Here is an 18,200-nt window from a genome sequence, read left to right as displayed (position 1 = left end):
CGCTGCTGAAGTTGAGTTGGCTGTAGCGAAATTGTGATTCGCTGTCGAAGTTGAGTTATCTGCTACGAGTTAGCATTTGCTGCTTGACACGACTAAAAGATTGATGTCTTCTCCCAAGTGCAGGAGTGTCGAAGTAATAAATAACCCGGCAAGACCGGGGTCGAACCACAGGGAGGTTAATTGTACAAATTATAAACGACAATAGTATAACAACAACAATAATAATAACAACAACAATAATAATAGTAATAAAAATAATAACAACAATGACAATAATAACTATAATAATAATAATAATAATAATAATAATAATAATAATAATAATAATAATAATAATAAGTAGTAGTAGTAGTAGTAGTAATAATAATAATAATAAAGAAAGAGAAGAAGAAGAAGATGACGAAAACTTGGAGATGGAAAATTAATGTAAGGATTAAACAATAATAATAACAAATGTCAAGGTTAGAGGTTCCACTAATGGTATAACAAACAAGTATAGTATAAACTCTTATTATTGAATTGGAAACCACACACAAAGGAGGTTCCAATCATATTATATATTGTTAACATGATTACATTAGTCATCTTATTCAATTAATGCTAATACTTGTAAATCTCGGCAAGCATTCATGATTATAACTTATGTTAACAACAAATCAAGTTCCTTTCATAGCTCAGGTGTCGGTTATACCATACATTATGGGCTATGAAAGTGCCAAGCATTTGTTGTGCCAAGTGTTATACAACATAAATCAAGATTAGTCATTTAACAAGCAAAGTATTAAAGAGTGAACAAGATAACAAATATAAAACATGTTAGTATCAAACATTAAGGTCCATATTAAGTTTACATTATACTTATTCTCACACCATTAGTGTAACCTTTTCACCTTGACATAATTAACTTAGCTAGACATAATGAAAGAAAGAAAAATAGATAAACAAAATAAGAACATAAAAGCTAACTAAGTAAAGGAAAGGAAATGAAAGGCATAAACTTGATATTAATGAAAGCAAAGCATAAACATTACAAAAAATACAAAGAGAGAAAGGAAGAGCATGATCTTGATCTGGAAACCAAGATGCCTAAATGCATGGCAAATGCCTCCTTTTATAGGCCAAAATTGGGAACTATTGATTTGATGACTAATTGATAAGTGGGTGGCCAACTTTTGACTTGGTGACAATCCTTATCTTCTCTTGTCTGCCCAAAACGTCATTGATAACGTCAAAATTGGAGCCAGTTTCAAACATGAAAGTTGTAGGCAATTGTCTCAGCTTTCTTGTGTAAAAAATTCAGCTCATTTGAACTTCTAGAACTCCAGATATGGCCAAAATACCGAACAGTGCTCGGGCTGGAAGACAGATTCGGGCTTCTTTGTTGTTGCTACAATTTAGACTTGATAATGGCCTTTTTAGATCTTGGGCTCCATATAAAAGTTGTAGGCCTATGTCTTACCTTTCCATCCATATAAATTGGACCTAAATCTGAGATCTGTAGCTCCAGATATAACCCAATTACCGAACAGTGTTCCGGTTTGGATTGCACCGACATCTCTTCTCTAAGTTTGACCATCTCTTTATCCTTGCAATTTAAGTTCTTCAAGTCATCAATCAATCCTTTCATTTATGTGATAGGCCTGCATTAAAAATAGACATTTACCATAAATTATAGGTATCTTATATTATTAGATATATTATTATAAAACATGCTTTGGTTAAGGAGTTATTGATACTTCAAGTGCAAAATGATGATATAAAACCATGATAAAAATGCACTTTTAAGTACTAATCACACCCCCCTGCACTTTTAAGTACTAATCACAAAATGATGATATAAAACCATGATAAAAATGCACTTTTAAGTACTAATCACTGCTGAAATTGTGGCGCCAATAGCGAAACAATTCTTGCTGCCAAAACTGTGTTAGCTATGTGAGTTGTGTAGTGAAATTGTGATTCGCTGTCAAAACTGAGTCTTCTATGTCGAATTAGCATTCGTTGCCGAATTGTGTGTTGTGCAGCTAAATTGTGATTCATTACTGAAACTGTGTTGGCTACAATGAATTAGCATTCACTGCCGAAACTGAGGTGTTCACAGCGAATCTGTGATTCATTGCCGAAACTGAGTCTTCTGCAGCGAATTAGCATTCGCTACCGAATTGTGGAATGTGTAGCGAATTGTGATTTATTACTAAAATTATATCGTTTGCAGTGAATTGTTAATTCACTGTCGAGTGGCGTGTTCTGCAGTGAATTTGTGATTCTTTGCCATAATGGAGTTGTCTGCAGCAAATTGCTGCTGAAGTTGAGTTGGCTGTAGCGAAATTGTGATTCACTGCCGAAGTTGAGTTATCTGCTACGATTAGCATTTGCTGCTGAAATTATGGCACCAGCAGCGAAATAGTTCTCGCTGCCAAAACTGTGTTAGCTGTATGAGTTGTGCAGCGAAACTGTGATTCGCTGTCAAGTGTCTCCTATGTCGAATTAGCATTCGTTGCTGAATTGTGTGTTGTGCAATGAAATTGTGATTCACTGTCGAAATTGTGTCGGTTGCAGTGAATTAGCATTCGTTGCCGAAATTGAGTTATTCACAGCGAATCTACGATTCATTGCCGGAACTGAGTCTTCTACAGTGAATTAGCATTCACTGCCGAATTGTGTATTGTACAGCGAATTTGTGATTCATTGCTGAAATTGTGTCGTCTGCAGCGAATTAACAATTCATTGTAGAGTGGCGTGTTCTGCAGTGAATTTGTGATTCACTGCCATAGTGGAGTTGTCTGCAGCAAATCGCTGCTGAAGTTGAGTTGGCTGTAGCGAAATTATGATTTGCTGTCGAAGTTGAGTTATCTGCTACGAGTTAGCATTTATTATTGAAATTGTGGCACCAACAGCAAAACAATTCTCGCTGCCAAATTGGCAGCCTGTAGTGAAACAATTCTCACTGCCGAACTGAGCAGCCTGCAGTGAACCAGTTCTCCCTACTAATTTCTACAATAAGCCTCCTAGGTAGAAATGACTTAAATGCTAGTAACAATTTCATGGTATGATATTGTAAAATATGGAACACTTGAATGAGACCATATGAACTCTTGAAATAAGTGTGGGAACGAATGTGATTCAAAAATACAAATGTACTAATTTGTGACCATTGATGTCTTAGGTGGTGCAGTCGGGATTGGACCATCGTCAAGACAAGAACAACCCACAGGTGGAGCAGGTAGGTGACTTGCACCTTCCTTTTCATATGTTAAATGATGAGATATTTTAACATGAATGTTACCATAATGGGTTAGAACAGATATCAGATTGTCAAACATTTAAATGTTGTCAAATAGTTAATTAGCTTCAGCTAATGGCATCCGAAGCGATGACCTAGACAACGGAATGATTAGCCTTGGCTAATGGCATCCGAAGGGATAACTAGGATAAACGACTGATTAGCCTAGGCTAATGACATCTAAAGGGATGACCTGGACAAGGGAATGATTAGCCTCGACTAATGGCATCTAAAGGGATGACCGGGACAAACGACTAATTAGCCTCGACTAATGGTATCCAAAGGGATGACCAGGATAAATGATTGAGTAGCTTCAGCTAAAGGCATCCAAAGTAGATGATCAGGGGGAGTGAACAACTAACCTCAGCAAATGATACCTTAAGAGGATAGTTGGGTTTAAGATTATGGTTGAATGCAAGAATTGGTGCATCTATATGCATTATAAGTTGTGTATACTAAGTACATGAATAAACTATAGATATCATGCATCAAACATGGAATAATGTTAATGTTTCATTAATATGCTCGATCATTTAATTATCATTATTATTAAAAAGCAATTGCATTCTCTTAAATGTTTTGTACTACAGCAGGGACGTCATATCAACGAGATGCCTTGGAAGCTTGATACACGGGAACCTACTTTTGCAAGGAATCATGTAGTTGCATCCTAAATCATAATGTATTTTGTATGAATCAATGTATTAAATGTATAACTTTTATTGATCCTTTTGTTAAATTCGTGATGACTATTATTAGGATAGGAATGCAAACTCATGTCTTTGTATGTATATTATAATGTGAACTGCTAATCATGCAAATATAATATTATGTGTTTAATTTTATTGGACTCCTTGTACAAATAGTTAAAGTAGTGATGGAAGGTATGGCTGGTTCGGCGACGCAAATAACTCCCACCATGTAGATTCCACAAGTAGCCCCTATGACTAGCACGACCATAGATAATGTGGTGCTAGTGGTGCAACTAGTCAAAAGTATGAGGGAAATGGGTTGTGAATCGTATACGAGGGTACAAGATGTAGAGATAGCTGGGAGATGGATTAGGAATGTAAAAAAGACCATGATTCAAATAAGCATACCCGAGGGTTTGAGGGTAAATTGTGCAACCTAGCTACTGTCCGATATGGCCATGACATGGTGGGAAACAGTTTAGTTGAGGCGTGCAACCGAGACACCAACTTGGAGTGATTTCAAGACAGAGTTTGAGAATCAGTTTTATTCCAGTTACCATCGCAAGGTGAAAGAACAAGAGTTCTTGGCATTAAGACAGGGTGATATATCGGTGTTGGAGTACGAAAGGAGGTTCCATGATCTTTCATTATTTGCCTCATACTATATGCCAATAGAGGAACATATAATTGAGAAGTTGAGAGATGGTATGCGACAGGATTTGAGACAAGGATTGATCGCCTTGCGGTTTAAATTAGTGAGAGAGTTGATTGAGGCTACCCAAGCTCTAGAGGCTTGTATTAGAGAAAACCAAGGGGGACATTAGGGTATAGGTAAAAAGAGAGATGGGGACTATTTCAGCGGCAGACCACCACTCCCGAAGAAAGGAAAAAATGGAGTGTTTGAGCAGTACAGGAAAAGGAGGAGTTTGATGTTACCGCTCCACCAACAGACAAGCGGGAGAGTGATGGTTGGACAGTCATACTTAAGGGCAAACTCTTCAGCTAGGACCGATGATTGCAAGGGTGTTGACTATCCTTTTTGTATAAAATATGGACAAAAACACTCTAAGGACTGCTTAGTTTCCCCCGGGCGATGCTTTGTAGGTAGAGGAGAAGGTCATAGGTGGATGAACAGCCAGTATTTGAGTCAAGGGTGTCATTAATGTGGTGGAAAAGGTCATTACAAGAGGGACTACCCTAAAAGGAACACTAGACAGGTACAGAGCTATAAACAACCCAGTTAGAGCCATCAATAATTAGTCACCGTGAATAGGCTAGTGAGATCTTCTCAGTTAGGAGCAAACTCCAGTCGAGGAAAATCGAGGGCTCAAAATGATCGAACCCTGGTGAGGGTCTTCCACTTGACACAGGAAGAGGTCAGGGCTGCATCGGATATGGTGGCAAGTACACTACTATTGAGTGATTTTATGTGCATGCGTTGTTTGATCCGGGTGCCACCCACTCATTCATTGCTAAGAGAATTGTCATCAAATTAAGAAAGAGAATAGAAATAGTAGAGAAAGGGTTCTCTAATGGGGAACATAGTTGAAACAAATATTATGTATGTGGATGTACGGGTTAATCTATCTGGGTATGAAACAAAAGTAGACTTGATTCCCTTAGAGCTGCATGATTTTGACATAATCCCTGGCATGAATTGGTTGAGTAAATACAAGGCTTTAATAGATTGTGACATGACTAAAAAATTGATGTCTTCTTCCAAGTACAAGGGTGTCAAAGTAATAAATAACTCGGTAAGATCAGGGTCAAACTATAGGGAGGTTAATTGTATAAATTATAAATGACAATAATACAACAACAACAACAACAACAACAACAACAACAATAACAATAACAATAATAGTAGTAGTAGGAGGAGGAGGAGGAGGAGGAGTAAAGAAAGAGATGGAGAAGAAGAAGAAGATGATGAGAACTTTGAGATGGAATATTAATGTAAGGATTAAACAATGATAATAACAAATGTCAAGGTTAGAGGTTCCACTAATGGTATGTCAAATACAAAACATGTTAGTATCAAACATTAGAGTCCATATTAAGTTTACATTATACTTATTTTTACACCATTAGTGTAACCTTTTCACCTTGACATAATAAACTTAACTAAACATAAAGAAAGAAAGAAAAATAAATAAATAATAAATAAGATAAAAGTTAACTAAGTAAATGAAAGGAAATGAAAGACATAAACTTGATATTAATGAAAGCAAAGCATAAACATTACAAAAAATACAAAGAGAGAAAGCAAGAGCATGATCTTCATCTGGAAACTAAGATGCCTAAATGCATGGCAAATGCCTCCTTTTATAGGCTAAAATTGGGAACTATTGATTCGATGACTAATTGATAAGTGGGTGACCAACTCTTGACTTGGTGACAATCCTTATCTTCTCTCGTTTTCCCAAAATGTCATTGATAACATTACAATTGGAACCACTTGAAAACATAAAAGTTGTAGGAAATTATCTCAGCTTTCTTGTGTAAAAAATTGAGATCATTTGGACTTCTAAAACTCTAGATATGGTCCAAACACTAAACAGTGCTTGGGCTGGAGGACAGATTCAAACTTCTTTGTTGTTGCTATAATTTGGACTTGAAATGGCCTTTTTAAGTCATGGGCTCCATATGAAAGTTGTAGGCCTATGTCTTACCTTTTCATCCATTTAAAGTATACCTAAATCTAAGATTTACAGCTCCAGATATCACAGGCCCCATATGGATACACATGTTTCACAATAAAAGGACCGCTCCATCTTGATCTTAATTTTCTAGGAAATAAATGCAGTCGAGAATTATAAAACAAGACTTTTTGACCAACTTTGAATGTTTTTCTCAGAATATTCTTGTCATGAAACTCTTTATTCTTGATTTATGAATTTTTAAATTTTCATATGCATCATTTCTTATTTCCTCAAGCTCATTTATTTGTAATTTTCACAATTAACTAGCATCATCAAGATTTGAATTGAAAGCTTTAATAGCCTGATAAGCTTTATGTTCAAGTTGCACAGGCAAGTGACAAGGTTTTCCATAGACTAGTCTATAAGGTGACATACCTAATGATGTTTTATAAGTAGTTCGATAAGCCCAAAGTGCATCATTAAGTCTTAAAAACCAATATTTCCTATTAGGGTTCACTATTTTCTCCAAAATGTGTTTGATCTCCCTATTAACAAGCTCTACTTGTCCACTTGTTTGAGGGTGATAAGGGGTGGCAACTTTGTGTGTGATTCTATATTTCTTCATTAAAGACTTAAATGGCTTATTGCAGAAATGTGTTCCACCATCACTTATCATGGCTCGAGGGATTCCAAATCGACTCAAAATATTTTCTTTCAAAAACTTTATCACTATTTTGTGATCATTGTTTCGACTTGGAATTGCCTCTATCCATTTTAAAACATAATCTACTGCGACTAATATATACAAGAAACCAAATGATGGAGGAAATGGACCCATGAAATCTATACCCCAACAGTCAAAGATCTCAATGACAAGAATAAAATTTAAAGGCATCATGTGATATTTTGAAATGGATCCCAACTTTTAACAATTTTCACAAGACTTGTAGAATGTATGTGAGTCCTTGAACATGGTGGGCCAGTAAAATCTACTTTGTAAGATTTTTGCAGTTGTCTTTCTTGATGAGAAATGACCCCCATATTGATAAAATTTAATGACACTACTTACCTCATTGTCGGGAATGCCTTCAAAATATTTGATTAGGACAATATTTGAATAAATATGGGTCATCCCAATAAAAGTTCTTCACTTCATTCAAGAACTTTTTTTTTATCTTGGGTACTCCAATGGGTTGGCAATTATCCTGAAACAAGAAAATTAACAACATTAGCAAACCAAGGCATTGTAGAGACAGAAAGTAAAGATTCATATGAAAAGTAGTCATCGATTGGTGTGATGTCAGTTTTCGAATCTATTGTCAATCTTGACAAATGATCTGCGACAACATTTTTGGTGCCTTTCTTATCTTTGATTGTGATATCAAATTCTTGAAGTAACAAAATCCACCGCACTAATTTAGCCTTAGAATCTTTTTTAAAAAGAAGATATTTCAATGCTGCATTATCACTAAAAACAACAACAGGTAAGCCAACAATATAAGACCTGAATTTTTCACATGCAAATACTATTGCAAGTAATTCTTTTTCAGTGGTGGTGTAATTCATTTGAGCATTATTTAAAGTTTTACTTGTATAGTAAATCATATAAGGTTTCTTATTTTTTCTTTGTCCTAAAACAGCACCTATGGCATAATCACTAGCGTCACACATTATTTCAAAAGGTAATGACCAATCAGGAGGTTGAATGACAGGAGCATAAGTAAGCAAGTTTTTAAGTTTAACAAAGGCTTCTTCACAATGTTCAATCCATTCAAAAATATTATCCTTTGTTAGAAGGTTACTTAAGGGCTTAGATATTACACTAAAATCTTTGATAAATCTTCTATAAAAATCAGCATGTCCTAAGAATGATATAACATCTTTAATAGATTTTGGTGTTGGCAAGTTAGCAATTAACTCGATTTTAGATTTGTCAACCTTAATTCCTTTTGATGAAACAATATGACCAAGTATAATGCTATTTGTTACCATAAAGTGATATTTTTTCCAATTCAGTATAAGATTCTTCTCTTCACACCTACTTAAAACCTTTTTCTAAATTAGTCAAACAATCATCAAATGAATCCCCAAAAACTGAAAAAATCTCAAGATGTTCAACCATATCACTAAATATATTGAGCATGCATCTTTGAAATGTGGCTGGTGCATTACATAATCCAAAAGGCATCCTTCGTATGCAAAAGTACTAAATGGACATGTGAAAGTAGTTTTCTCTTAATCTTCCAATGCAATTTCAATTTGATTATAACCTGAATAGTCATCTAGAAAACAATAAAATTCATGACCTGCAACTCTTTCTAGGATTTAATCCATAAAAGGTAGAGGAAAATGATCTTTTCTAGTCATTGAATTAAGTTTCCTATAGTCAATGCACATACACTAACCAGTAACAGTCCTAGTAGGATTTAATTGATTATTCTCATTTGTTATCATAGTGACTCCAGACTTCTTAAGTACAACTTAGGTAGGACTTACCCATTTATTGTCAAAAATAGGATAAATGATTCCATTATCTAGAAGTTTATGACTTTATTTTTCACTACTTCTTTCATATTAGGATTGAGCCTTCGTTGCATTCCCCAGAGGGTTTAGCATTTTCCTCCAAATAAATTATGTGTGTACAAATCAAAGGACTAATTCCTTTTATGTCAGCTATGGTCCATCCTAATGTATTTTTATGCATTTTCAATTTTATTTTCTCCAACAAAGCAAGAAATTATAGGACAACCAAGGTCTTTATATTTCAAAGCATTATTGTTCTTAAAAATAACACTTACTTGTTCGGCTAAAAAAGCTTTCTTTTTCACATTCAATTTCCTCTTCACCGTGCATAGATCTTTCAAAAATTTAGCATAGGAAGGAACCTGTTTAATAGCATCCAGCAAAGGTATATTAATTCTTACCTATTTGAAAGTTTCAAAGATTTCAGAGTTGTGATTGACTTTCCTTTGTTTGGTCATGGCATGAGGAAATGGAAGTGCTGGTGGGGGAATTAGTCTTTTCTTTGCAAATTTCATATTCAACCCCTTCCTTACCCTCAAAGATTGACTCATCATCTTTCTCACAAGGTTTAAGAGTGGGTTTTTCAATAACCTTACCACTGCGAAGAGTAGTGACTGATTTGACTTGATCCATGTGTTGGCTTCCGGAACTACTTGCATTTGCATTATATTGCCCCTTGGGATTTTATTGTGGTTGAGATGGAAACTTACCTTTCTCTTGGAAACTAAGAGCAGCTGTCAATTTTGCAAGAGTATCTTTAAAATCTATCATGTTTTGAGCAAGTTGAGTATTGATTGTCTCTTGCTTTTCAATGAATGCATGCAATATTTCCTCAAGATTTCTTCTAGGAGGTGGAGCATAATGAGGTGCATATCCATGAGAATTTTAGAAATTATAGTGTGCTTGAAATGGTGGTTATGAAGTTTGTACATTATTATTATCACTCTTCCAACTGAAATTTGGGTGATTTCTCCAATCAGGGCTGTATATTTACGAGTATGGGTTATGGTTGGCCCTTTGGAAATTGTTTAAACCATGGGCTTGTTCATGGAGACATTCCTTAAAACAAGACAAGGTTGGACAGTTATTGGTTGAGTGTTCATTTGTTTTATATATTTGACACACAATGTTTTCAATAGATTTTAATTGACCACTCTTTTTCAATTCTAGTGCCTCGAATTTTCTAGCTAAAGATACAAACTTGGCCTGAAGGTCATGATCTTCCCTAAGGTTGTACATACCTCCGCTAGATGTATGAGGTTGAGTTTTACTCGGTGCCTCATAAGTACCCGCATTGTCCTAATTTTAAGCATTTTCAGCTAACAAGTCTAAGTACTCCATTGCTTCATCAGGGTCTTTATTTTCAAAAGTTCTATTGCACATCAATTCAACCATTGCCTATCTCTAGGTGTTAGCCCTTCATAAAAATATGAAACCAATCTCCATGTTTCAAAACCATGATTAGGCCAAGTATTAAGTAAGTCTCGAAACCTATCCCAACATTGGTAAAATGTTTCTCCTAGTTTTTTAGTAAAAGTGGTGATTTGTCTTTTGAAAGAGTTTGTTTTGTGAGATGGGAAAAACTTCTTTAAAAGCTGCTATTGCATTTCATCCCAAGCACAAATGGATCCTGGTCTCAAATTTTGAAGCCATGTTTTAGCTTTATCTTTTAATGAAAAAGAAAAAAGCTTTAATCTGATGGTGTTCATGCTACAATTTGAGTCATTATAGGTGTTACAAACCTCCTCAAATTCCCTTAAATACAAGCATGAATTTTCTAAATGTAAGTCATGAAAAGATGATAAAAGTTAAATAATGTCTAACTTAAAATTACATCTTTCTTTCTTACAAATAGGACCGGTGCTCCCCAAGGAGAATTACTAGGCTGTATGAACCCTTTGTCTAAGAATTCTTGTAATTGAGTCTTTAACTGGTTCAGTTCTATTGGAGCCATCTGGTATGGTTGTTGGGCTCTAGGAAAAGTGTCTATAGACACCTCTACCTCTCGCTTCGGGGGTAGTCCTAGTAGTTCTTCGGGAAACACATCTGGGAATTCCTTCACCATAGGAATATCCTTCAGTCGTGGACCTTTATCATCAGAGTTCAAGATGTATGCGAGGTATCCCATACATCCCTTTCTTAAAAGTTTTTGGGTTGTTACCACCGATATTAAGGCAATCGGTTTAAGAATTCTCTCTCCTTCAAAAATCATTCTTTCACCCCTATGTGTTTGGAAAGTAACAGTTTTAGCATAGCAATCTATTAGAGCCTTGTATTTACTTAACCAATTCATGCTAAGGATTATGTCAAAATCATGCAGCTCTAAGGGAATCAAGTCTACTTCTGTTTCATACCCAGATAGATTAACCCCCACATCCACATACACAATATTTGTTTCAACCATGTTCCCCATTGAAGTTCCAATTACGAACCCCTTCTCTACTATTTCTATTCCCTTTTTTAATTTGGTGACAATTCTTTTAGCAATGAATGAGTGGGTGACACCCAGATCAAACAACGCATGTACATTAAAATCATTCAATAGTAGTGCACTTGCCACCACATCCGATGCAACCCTAACCTCTTCCTGTGTCAGGTGGAAGACTGACACGACTAAAAGATTGATGTCTTCTCCCAAGTGCAGGAGTGTCGAAGTAATAAATAACTCGGCAAGATCGGGGTCGAACGACAGGGAGGTTAATTGTACAAATTATAAATAACAATAATACAACAACAATAACAACAACAACAACAACAACAACAACAATAATAATTGTAATAACAATAATAGTAACAATAACAATAATAATAATAATAATAATAATAGTAATAATAATAATAATAATAATAATAATAATAATAATAATAATAAAGAAAAAGAAGGAGAAGAAGAAGAAGAAGAAGATAAGAACTTTGAGATGGAATATTAATGTAATGATTAAACAATGATAATAACAAATGTCAAGGTTAGAGGTTCCACTAATGGTATGTCAAACAAGTATAGTATAAACTCTTATTTTTCAATCGGAAACCACACAAAAAGGAGGTTCCAATTAGATTATAGATTGTTAACATGATAACATTAGTCATCTTATTCGATTAATGCTAGTACTTGTAAATCTCATCAAGCATTCATGATTATAACTTATGTTAAGAACAAATCAAGTTCCTTTCATAGCTCAGGTGTCGGTTATACCATACAATATGAACTATGAAAGTGCCAAGCATTTGTTGTACCAAGTGTTATATGATTAGTACTTAAAAGTGTATTTTTTATATCATCATTTTGCACTTGAAGTATCAATAACTCCTTAACTAAAACATGTTTTATAATAATATATCTAATAATATAAGATACCTTTAATTTGTGGTAAATGTTCATTTTAAATGCAGGCCTATCACATAAATGAAAGGATTGATTGATGACTTTAAGAACTTAAATTGCAAGGATAAAGAGATGGCCAAACTTAGAAAAGAGATGTCGGTGCAATCCAAAACGGAACACTATTCGGTAATTGGTTCATATCTAGAGCTATAGATCTCACATTTAGGTCCACTTTATATGGATGGAAAGGTAAGACAGAGGCCTACAACTTTCATATGGAGCCCAAGATCTAAAAAGGCCATTATCAAAGATCTAAAAAGGTCATTTTGAGCCCAAGATCTAAAAAGGCCATTATCAAGTTCAAATTGCAGCAACAACAAAGAAGCCCGAATCTGTCCTCCAGCCCGAGCACTGTTTAGTATTTTGGCCATATCTAGAGTTCTAGAAGTCCAAATGAGCTTACTTTTTTACACAAGATATCTGCGACAATTGCCGACAACTTTCATGTTTTTAAGTGGCTCCAATTGTGATGTTATCAATGATGTTTTGGGCAGACAAGAGAAGATAAGGATTGTCACCAAGTCAAGAGTTGGCCACCCATTTATCAATTAGTCATCAAATCAATAGTTCCCAATTTTGGCCTATAAAAGGAGGCATTTGCCATGCATTTAGGCATCTTGGTCTCCAGATCAAGATCATGCTTTTGCTTTCTCTCTTTGTATTTTTTGTAATGTTTATGCTTTGCTTTTATTAATATTAAGTTTATGCCTTTCATTTCCTTTCATTTACTTAGTTAACTTCTATCTTATTTATGTTCTTATTTTGTTTATTTATTTTTCTTTCTTTCATTATGTCTAGCTAAGTTTATTATGTCAAGGTGAAAAGGTTACACTAATGGTGTAAGAATAAGTATAGTGTAAACTCAGTATGGACTTTAATGTTTGATACTAACATGTTTTATATTTGTTATCTGGTTCACTCTTTAATACTTTGCTTGTTAAATGACTAATCTTGATTTATGTTGTATAACACTTGGTACAACCAATGCTTGGCACTTTCATAGCCCATACTGTATGGTATAACCGACATCTGAGCTATGAAAGGAACTTGCTTTGTTGTTAACATAAGTTATAATCATGAATGCTTGACGAGATTTACAAGTATTAGCATTAATTGAATAAGATGACTAATGTAATGATGTTAACAATCTATAATCTGATTGGAACCTCCTTTGTGTGTGGTTTCCAATTGACTAATAAGAGTTTATACTATACTTGTTTGACATACCATTAGTGGATCCTCTAACCTTGACATTTATTGTTATCGTTGTTAAATCTTTACGTTAATATTCCATCTTAAAGTTCTCATCTTTTTCTTCTTCGTCTTCTTTTTCTTTATTATTATTATTATTATTAGTATTAGTATTAGTATTACTACTAATACTACTACTACTACTACTACTACTTATTATTATTATTATTAATATTATTATTATTATTATTATTGTTGTTATTACTATTATTATTGCTGTTGTTGTTGTATTATTGTTATTTATAATTTGTACAATTAACCTCCCTGTGGTTCGACCCCGGTTTTGCTGGATTATTTATTACTTCGACACTTCTGCACTTGGGAGAAGACATCAATCTTTTAGTTGTGTCAAGTTTTTGGCGCCGTTGCCAGGGAGGTAAGTTTTGTATAAGTTATAATATTTATTTTATTTTCTCTTTTCACTTTTCTTGTATATAACTTTGTTTCTTCTTCTTTTGTTTTCTTCTTCCTTTTATTTTATTCTTACACGTGCATGAGAGTGTGGTCACGTACATCAAGTGGTAGACTTTGTAGGGTGTCCTCATCATTTTCAGAAAATATGGCCAAAGAAGATAGTCAATCACTTCATAATGAGAATAATGAGAATAACCGTGCTAGAACACTTAGAGACCACATGAATCCCACAAGAACAAGTGCACCATCATGCATAGTTTTTCCTCCCGATGCATCTCATTTTAATTTTAAACCAGGTATTATTCAACTTTTACCTTCTTTTCATGGCTTAGAATTGGAAAATCCATACTTGCATTTAAGGGAATTTGAGGAGGTCTGCAACATATATAATAATTGAAATTGTAGCATGAACACCATCAGATTAAAGCTTTTTCCTTTTTCATTAAAAGATAAAGCTAAAACATGGCTACAAAATTTGAGACCAGGATCCATTCGTGCTTGGGATGAAATGCAACAACAGTTTTTAAATAAGTTTTTCCCATCTCATAAAACAAACTCTTTCAAAAGACAAATCACCACTTTCACTCAAAAACCAGGAGAAACATTTTACCAATGTTGGGATAGGTATCGAGACTTGCTTACTACTTGCCCTCATCATGGTTTTGAAACATGGAGATTGGTTTCACATTTCTATGAAGGGTTAACACCTAGAGATAGGCAAATGGTTGAATTGTTGTGCAATGGAACTTTTGAAGATAAAGACCCTGATGAAGCAATGGAAAACTTAGACTTGTTAGCTGAAATGCTCAAAATTGGGAGACCGCGGGTACTTATGAGACACCGAGTAAAACTCAACCTCATACATCTAGTGGAGTTATGTACAACCTTAGAGAAGATCATGACCTTCAAGCCAAGTTTGCATCTTTAACTAGAAAAGTCGAGGCACTAGAATTGAAAAAAAGTGATCAATTAAAATCTATTGAAAACATTGTGTGTCAAATATGTGAAACAAATGAACACTCAACCAATGATTGTCCAACCTTGCCTTCTTTTAAGGAATGTCTCCATGAACAAGCCCATGCTTTAAACAGTTTCGAAAGGCCCAATCATAACGCATATTTGTAAACATACAACCCTGGTTGGAGAAATCACCAAAATTTCAGTTGGAAGAGTGACAATGCAAAAACATCACAACCACAGTTTCAAGCACACCATAATTTCCAAAATTATCATAGATATGTACCTTCTTATGCTCCACCTCCTACAAGAAATTTTGAGGAACCTTTGTATGCATTCATTGAAAAGCAAGAGACAATCAACACTCAACTTGCTTAAAGCATAACAGATTTTAAAGATACTCTTATAAAATTCACATCTGCTCTCAATTTTCAAGAGATAGGTAAGTTTCCATCTCAACCACAGCAAAATCCCAAGGGGCAATACAATGCAAATGCAAGTAGTTCTGGAAGTCAACACATGGATCAAGTCAAATCAGTCATCACTCTTCGCAGTGGTAAGGTTATTAAAAAACCCACTCTTGAACCTTGTGAGAAAGATGACGAGTCAATCTCTAAGGTTACGGAAGGGGTTGAATATGAATATTGAAGGAAAAGATTGATTCCCTGCCAGCACTTCCATTTCCTCATGCCATGACCAATCAGGAAGACATCGATGATGAAAAAGGCATCGAAAATGTTGATGCGGATCTTTTATCAAAAGTGACAACAGATTCGACACTCGACATCACACCAATCAATTATTCTTTTCCTGATGAATCTCTACTTTCTCTTAGTTCAATGCCTTGGTTTGCTAAAAATATCAATTTTCTTGCTTTAGGATTTTTGCCAGCTCACTAGAGTACCGAAGACAAAAGAATATTTTTGAGCAACGTGCAAAACTTTTATTGGGATGACCTTATTCAATTATCGTCCTGATCAAATATTTCAAAGATGCTTTCCCAATAATGAGGTAAGTAATTTCATTAAATTTTGTCACTCTAAGGCACGTGGGGATCATTTCTCGTAAAAAAAGAGGACTGTAGAAATCTTACAAAGTGGATTTTACTAGCCCACCATATTCAAAGAGTCACATGCATTCCGTAAAAACTGCGAAAGTTGTCAAAAGGTGGGATTTATTTCAAAACACAGAGAGTCTTTAGATAATCTTCTATTGACTCTTAAGTCTCATTATAGTTGAGATAAGTATCGTGCAATTCATGACTTATGAATCCATTTTCATAAAGAACATGCTTGACATAGTCTTGGGAATCTGACTAAAAAAGACCCTCTTTGCTAGTTTTTAAGAAAACTAGATGGGAAGCCTATCCCCGACCCATAGAGGGCGTTTAAGCCGTTCTTGGACGTAAAACCAAGGGAAGATGTGAGCCACAATCACAACCACCTATACATATGCTTTTTTTTTTTTTAAAAAAAAGAAATAAATAAAAAGAGAGAAAGTGTGTGTGTGAGACTCCAGCTGGCCTACATATAAGTGGTTTGATTAGCTTTTTAATTTCTCATCTATAAAATCCCCTCTTCCTTCCTTTCATTTCTACTCAACCCATTCATTCAACAAATACAGAAGTGTGTAGAAATGACAAGTTCCTCAGGTCATCATATAAGAAATATTTGTGTTTTCGGTGGATCTAGTCCTGGGAAAGAAAAGGAGTTTTTAGAATCAGCAAATCATCTTGGTCAAGTGCTAGCTGAGAGAAAGATTTATTTAGTGTATGGGGGAGGCAGTCTTGGGTTAATTGGAGGTGTGTCAATAGCTGCATTTTTAGGAGGTAGTCAAGTTTTGGGGGTCGTCCCAGAAGCTTTAGCACAAGGGGACATCATTGGAAAAACAATTAGAGAGGAACTTCAGGTCTCCACAATGTCGGCTCGAATGAATGCAATGTTTAACCATGTTGATGCCTTCATTGCTTTACCAGGTGGTCTAGGTACATTGGAAGAGATTTTTCATATTTCCTCTTGGGCTCAACTGCACATTCACCATAAACCCATAGGTTTGTTAAATGTTAATGGTTATTATGATAAGTTGTTGTCTTTTCTTGATCATGCTGTGGAACATGAATTTCTAACATCTTCTGCATGACAAATCATAATCTCTGCTGCTACTGCTGAACAATTAATTGACCAACTACAATCCTTCATTCCTGTAATTGATCCTTCCATGAGTCGTATAATTTGGTCACCTAAGGAAAGCCGTAAAAAGCTTAGATTTGATTTGAGCCTTCATTTGTGAATTTTTGTGTCTTTTGGTTTTATTATTGTGTTTTGTTATTTCTTATTTTTGTTTTAGTGTGTTTCAGGTTTGTCAATGTTCGTTATTTCAGGTGATATCTTCTATACTCTATCTTTCTACCTTTAAACATTGAGGACAATGTCTCGTTTTGGTTGGGGGGAGAGGGTAGTAGTTGATAAAAAAAAATTGTTTTTCATTTCATAAAGCATGTGCATAATTATTGTTATGAGGATGGTAGAGTAAAGGAGCTCTTTTGTTAAAGTGACTCTTGAGACGCATCTTAGTAACCATTCTTAACAAGTAAATGAAAGGAAATGAAAGGCATAAACTTGATATTAATGAAATCAAAGCATAAACATTACAAAAAATACAAAGAAAGAAAGCAAGAGCATGATCTTGATCTGGAGACCAAGATGCCTAAATGCATGGCAAATGCCTACTTTTATAGGCCAAAATTGGGAACTATTGATTTGATGACTAATTGATGAGTGGGTGGCCAACTCTTGACTTGGTGACAATCTTTATCTTCTCTTGTCTACCCAAAACGTCATTGATAACGTCAATATTAGAGCCACTTGAAAACATGAAAGTTATAGGCAATTGTCTCAGATTTCTTGTGTAACAAATTCAGCTCATTTGGAGTTCTAGAACTGCAGATATGGCCAAAATACTGAACAGTGCTTGGGCTGGAGGACAGCTTCGGGCTTCTTTGTTGCTGCAATAATTTAGACTTGAAAATGGCCTTTTTAGATCTTGGGCTCCATATG

Source organism: Populus euphratica, unplaced genomic scaffold (genome assembly GCF_000495115.2).
Source record: "Populus euphratica unplaced genomic scaffold, PopEup_1.0 scaffold638.1, whole genome shotgun sequence".
NCBI lineage: Eukaryota > Viridiplantae > Streptophyta > Magnoliopsida > Malpighiales > Salicaceae > Populus > Populus euphratica.
The sequence above is the reverse complement of the archived record's forward strand: the minus strand, read 5'-3'. Positions refer to the sequence as shown.